The sequence below is a fragment of the Lipotes vexillifer genome, unplaced genomic scaffold (assembly GCF_000442215.2).
Source record: "Lipotes vexillifer unplaced genomic scaffold, Lipotes_vexillifer_v1.1 scaffold232, whole genome shotgun sequence".
In the NCBI taxonomy this organism is placed as follows: Eukaryota; Metazoa; Chordata; class Mammalia; order Artiodactyla; family Lipotidae; genus Lipotes; species Lipotes vexillifer.
In genome coordinates this window covers 3,511,191-3,517,984 of record NW_006793997.1, presented here as the reverse complement: position 1 = coordinate 3,517,984, position 6,794 = coordinate 3,511,191, and positions in this window count along the sequence as shown.

Genomic DNA, 6,794 nt, shown 5'->3' with positions numbered 1-6,794 from the left:
AGCAGGAATCCAGTGGAGGCTTTTAAGCATAAGAGTGGCATTGCATGTGTATGTGTGTGTGTATTTGTGTGTGTGTTTTAAAGATAATTTTAGGGGACTTCCCTGGTGGCGCAGTGGATTAAACTCCGCGCTCCCAGTGTATGGGACCCAGGTTCGATCCCTGGTCAGGGAACTAGATCCCACATGCATGCCGCAACTAAGGAGGCCACGTGCTACAACTAAGGAGCCAGGGAGCCATAACTAAGGAGCCCGCCTGCCTCAACTAAGACCTGGTGCAACTAACTAAATAAATATTTAAAAAAATAATAAAAAACAAAGATAATTTTAGAAGCAATGTGGAGAATAGTCTCTAGTAGGGAAAAAAACCCAGAAAAGATGTTTTTTTGCAATAGTCTGGGAAAAAGATGTTGCAGCATTGAGCTAGAGCAGGGCAGTGGGAATGAAGAGGACAGTTGGATTTTGGAGAGATTTCCAAGGTAGAATCAACAGGATTTGTTGACTGACTATGTGTAAAAAGAGTGTAGAATATTTTAGAGTAAGGTACAGAGGCTAAATCTGAGATTTCTAATTGAGGTGGAGCCGGTTTGGGGGGATATATAAGGAGTCTGATTTTGAACATTTTCAGGTTGAGGTTATAAATCCCTCCTCCTGGCTGTTGCCATGGTGATTCCTGGAGGAGAAAGGAAAGCTTTGAGAGGGGATGTGGGATTGTGGTTAAGTGTTTGGACTCTGAGACTGGCCGACTGAGACTGAATGCAGGTGCTGCCACTTACTGGCAAACTACAACCTCTCTGTGGCTACAAACCCTGATCTCACAGGACACTGTTCAGAGTATAGAGTTAAGAAGGGTAAGTCTTGTAAAGTGCTTGGTACACAGTAACCACTCAATAAACGTTGAAAAACAGAAAGCACCATAATAGAGTCCCCACATGCCCTGGGGACTTTTTTTCAGATTCCCCCCCAACCCTCTTACAGGCATGTAGCATTGACTTCACTCCTAATAACTTCATGCCCCAGCACAGCCAAAACACCTGATCCCACTCCTTGAGCACTTTGGGCAGAAGTACCAGCTCCCTGCTCTCCAACGGATGCAGGATTTCAGGTCCGACGTCTTCGGCATATGTTTCCTCAGCTTCTTTTCTCTCTTCTAAACCTCCTTTAAGAGGAATGCACAGTGTGCTTTCTGGAACTCTCTTTAACTCTATTTTCTCTTCCAAATCCATTTTCCTCTTTTTATCAATTTCCCCAAGACTGCTGGATATTTCTAAGAGGAGAGAAGGACGGGGGCTGGAGATGGAGATTGAACAAAAGATGGGTTTAACTAGGAAGAGGTGAAGAATGAGAAGAGGAGAAGATGAAAGGGATAAACACGGGGAACCTTAACTGAAGGGGGTGAGTGATGGAGAAAGAGCTTGTGAAGGAGACGAGAAGGGAGGACTGGAATAGCAGGAGTGGGAACCAAGAGGACAGGAGAGAGCATGTCCTGGAAACTGGGTAAAGAGGGAGTTTGGAGTAGGGTCTGGTCCACAACGTTATATATTTTTGGAGAGATTAAATAGGATGATGACTGGAAAGAAGCTATTGGATGTGACAAAAAATAGGCCATTAGGGGTCTTTAGAGCATTTTCAGGAGAATAGAGAGGAAGTGACTTGCCCAAGGTCATACCGCTAGTAAGTGGTGGAGCCAGGATGACAGAGCCCAAGGTTTTTTTTTATCACTCTGCTCTACAGGTAATATTCTTTACATGCCTACTAACATGTCCCAAGTATGTCTTGTGTTTATGTGGGTTGGAAACTAATGATATGTTATTTTATTATAGAAATGAAACACTAAAACCCCAGATCTGCTTTATGAAAGTGATGCCTTCTTAAGACATTGATCACTGACTTTACAAATGGAACACACCAAAAAATAACAAATAAAAATAAAAAATAAACAAATGAAACAAACCAACAAAACACCCCAATTTTGATGAGAGAAGAGAGCTGTACTAATCCCAACTCTGCCTGATGAAAGTGTACGGTTCTGCTTTGGAGTTTGCCTTGCAAGCATAAGTGACAGCTTCTTTGCAGAGCAGTTGACATGGGGTAGGCTCCTGGACTGTGCAGGAGGCGTGCAACCTGGTCCAGTTTTTGCATTTTCCAGTCCTTCTCTGTGAATCTCTTTCACTGCTTCCTGAAACTCCTCATCTGTGGAACTCTGCTAACCATCAATTTAGGAACGTGTTAATACTGGATAACACCGATCTCCCTGGAAGAGTCTGTAAAATTAGGAATATTATTATGACAAATGTAATGACTTCATAGAGTTGCATATTCTGGGATTTATGTAAGGATGATCTTGATAACTTGATGACTACAGCACAGCATGGAAGCCAACTTTTAACTTCAAGTAATGACAGCAGTGATGAAATTAACAGAATAAATGACATTTATTGAATATTTATTCTGTGCCATATGCTGTACTAAGCATGTTTCATAATTAACCCCATTTTACAGGAAAGGAAACTATTTCTTGGACAGTTTCCATAGTTGGTTTAAGGTAAATAGCTTCCAATCATGGAGTCAGGATCTCACTCATGCATCCTGACTTCCATCTATGGCCCTAACCTCTAGAATTTTTTCTTCTGAATCTTAAAATTAATGTTTCTTCTCATGCAAATCATAGTTTCTGGAATTCCCACGTTCTAGAAGCAACACTTCTTATATTCGTTTGAGACACGGGGAGATTTTGTTTTCCCTCTGCATTAGGCTTTTCATTGAAACACAGATGAATTCTTTTTTTTTTCCCAGTTTTTTTTTTTGAACTTTTGAATTTTATTTATTTTTTATACAGCAGGTTCTTATTAGTTATCCATTTTATACATATTAGTGTATGTATGTCAGTCCCAATTCATCCCCCGCCCCCCCACTTTCCCCCCTTGGTGTCCATATGTTTGTTCTCTACAGACACACAGATCAGTTCTTCTCTGGCTATTCCACTGTTTCTATAATCAGAGTGTGTGACTGACAGGATGTGATTCAGTTGGAATACAAGGTATAATGCCATACTGATTATGGGGGGCATTCCACTTAAATGGCTAGTAATGTCTTTCCCTGAAATATTCAAGGAATGTTTTCCAGGAATCAAAGAGAGACAAGGCTGATAAATGATATGCTTTAATAAAAAATGATCTATTAGGAGAAATTGGGGCCATTAGGGGAGGGACCCATTTTGTGAGAGTAAAAATAGCTTGAACAATATCAGTGCATCTCCACGCCCACATTTTCCCCCTTTCTCCATGATTTAAACTGGAATGAAAGACATATCATGGGAATGGGAAATGATCCTTCTGATGTTCTTTCATGAATATGTTTGTATTACAATTGAAACTTTTACTATCTCTCCAGATACAGAAGCATAACTGTAGTCCTACTAACATATAGCCTATATACTAGTAGCAAAATGGCTAATTCACTAAAACCCCAGGATAATGCTGGCCAAAGTACACATTAAGTGGGAGACAGAAGGGTTGGCGGGGGTGGGCTGATGGGTGGGGAGGTGTTCGCCTAGCCTAATTTTTCTGAATCGGGCCATGTAATTGAGCCACTAACTGGGGAATCACTGTCCTGGAATCACTGTCATTGTTTTGGAAATTCCAGTTGCCATGGGACCTCAAGTGATATCCATCAACACACAAGCTGATGGGGGAAGAGTGGATGGGGGTATGGGATTAGCAGATGCAAACGATTACATATGGAATGCATAAACAACAAGGTCTTTATGTTTAGCACAGGAAACTATATTCAATATCCTGTAATAAACCATAATGGAAAAGAATATGAAACACACACACACACACACACACACACACACAAGCTAGAATGGACAACCACCATCAGGTAATGCCAAACCCCAGGTAGGACCAGGACAGATTTGGATTGTGTGGCCAGACCCCTGGAATTCCCTGCTGGCTGGCTGCACAGGCTGGCCTTAGTCATTTCATTAACCTTATGATAATGTGTTGTGATTTAAATGGTTAAATTCCATTCAATTTAATTTTTTTTGTTAATAGCTTTATTGAGATATAATTCACATACTATTCAGATCACCCTTTTAAAGGTACATATTCAAAGGTTTTTAGTGTATTACTAGAGTTACGCAACCATCATCACAATTTTAGAACATTTTCACCCAAAAGGAAACTCTGTAATCTTTAGCAGTCCCTGCCTTCGCCTGTTTTCCTCCACCCCCAGCCCTAAGCAACCACTAACCTACTTTCTTTCTCTGTTGATTTGCTATAATGTTTTCTCTGTAGATAAAGAATCTAGACAGTTTATATAAATGGGATCATATAACTTATGGTCTATTGTGACTGGTGTCTTTCACTTAGCATAGCGTTTTCAAGATTTAACTGTGTTGCAACATGTATCAGTACTTCATCCCTCATTATTACCAAGTAACATTCCCCTGTAGGAATATACCACATTTTATTTATTCATTCATCAGTTGATGGACATTTGGGTTGTTTTCACTTTTTTGGCTATTGTGAATAATGCTGCTGTGAGCATTTGTTCAAACAAGTTTTTGTGTGGATGTATCTTTCATTTCTTGTGGGTCTATACCGAGGGGTGGAATTGCTGGGTCATGTGATAACTGTGTTTACCCTTTTGAGAAAATGCCAGACTGTCTTCCAAAGTGGCTGCACCATTGTACATTTCCACCAGCAATGTATGAGGGTTCCAGTTTCTCCACTTAGTGTTGTTGTTGTTGTTGTTTTAATTAATTTATTTTTGGCTGTGTTGGGTCTTCGTTGCTGTGCGCAGGCTTTCTCTAGTTGCGGTGAGCAGGGGCTACTCATCATTGCAGTGTGCGGGCTTCTCATTGCGGTGGCTTCTCTTGTCGCGGAGCATGGGCTTTATGTACGCGGGCTTCAGTAGTTGCGGCATGTGGGCTTAGTAGCTGTGGCTCACAGGCTCTAGAGTGCTGGCTCAGTAGTTGTGGTGCATGGGCTTAGTTGCTCCGCGGCATGTGGGATCTTCCCGGACCAGTGTTTGAATCCGTGTCCCCTGCACTGGCAGGCGGATTCTTAACCATTGTGCCACCAGGGAAGTCCTTATTACCTTAATTTATGCTCTTATTATTATTTTTCTACTTCATTTAGGTTTTATCTCTTCTTTTCTCTTATAGTCTTTTCAGTTGAACACAATGATTTTTTTTTTAACCAGTTCAACTAGTTTTAAGTGTATAGCTCAGTGGTATTAAATACATTCACATTGTTGTGCATCCATTACCCCCATCCACCCCCAAAACTCTTTTCATCTTGAAATACTGCAAATCTATACCCATTAAACAAAAACTCCGCATTCTTCCCTCCCCTTAGCCCCCAGCAACCACCATTCTACTTTCTGCTCCTGTGATTTTCACTACTCTATGCACCTCACATAAGTGGAATTGTACAGTGTTTGTCTTTTTGTGACTGGTTTATTTCACTTAGCATTATGTCCTCAAGTTTCATCCATGTTGTAGCATATTGCAGAATCCCCTTCCTTTTTAAAGGCTGAATAGTATTCCACTGTATGGAAAGACCACATTTTGCTTACCTATTCATCCTAACCCATTTATTTTTAGACTTACATTTTTAAATGCATGCATTTAAGGCTATGCATTTACTTACATCAAAACTTACAAGTTTTGATATGTGATACTCTCATGACTATCCAGGTCTAAATATTTACAATTTTTCATTGTTATCTCCTTTTTCTCTCATGAGCTATTTAGAAGTACTTTACTGATCATAAATTTTTGAAGCCTCTTGCTGCTGGTGGATAAATCATTTTCTTAAAGCCTTTTCATACCTCCACAAGCTGTGTGGATACCAAAAGTTGCCCCAGATGATGTCTTAAGAATAACAACGGACAACAAATGAACAATACATGTCCTATAGAGCTTCTCCCCCAGCCCAGTACAAAACTACATACCTGTGCAGTCAAGAAGGTCAGTACAATAAAGAGGCTAAGTCTGGATTCAAGTGCTGACCACACCACGTGGTAAGTGTGGGAATTTGGGCAAATAACTTAATCTTGCTGCACCTCAGTTTCATCCTCTATAAAACAAAGCTAACAAAACTGTATCTGTTTCACAGAGTTATTGGGGAGTGTTTAGCACCTAGCCATCATTCAATAAATAGTACTATTTTAAAAATCAGTCTAGCTGCTGATTTTACCTTGTACTTTTAATGCTGCCGTGCTTTGTTGGTTAAGATAAACCTCTGGGTTTCTGAAAAGTAAAGACCCATGTTCCAAATAGCTTTGTTATACTTGTGTCCAAAATAGTTTCATGGCTCTCTGAAGTTCATGCAAACATATACAGAGTGGACACAGGCACCGGCAGACAAGATTGTGCCATTTTATATTCAAATTCAAATTCAAAATACACACAGATGCAAGCGACAGAGATTGTCACAAAAACGCACTCAGCCAAGCCCAGAACCCACAGATCCAGGTCCACACTCACGCTTCTGTAACACTCGCCACAAAGATGGATCCATTGCCCCCAGATAGAGATGCTCTCACCAATCCCAGTCAAAACCTAGCAGCACGCTGATGTCACAAGCCCCAGTATGGGCTGCTGCCTTGTTTTTACTTCCTTTGTGATGGTTCTATTTTAGTTGTTTTGTTGTTCTTCGTAGAGTTATCACCTACCCGCTTTTCTGTCTACCCAGCCCCCAAGCTCCCCTCCCCAAGCCTCCATTGCGCATGCGTCCTCATCCTTTTTTTTTCTCTGTCTCTCTGTCTCTCTGTCTCTCTGTCTC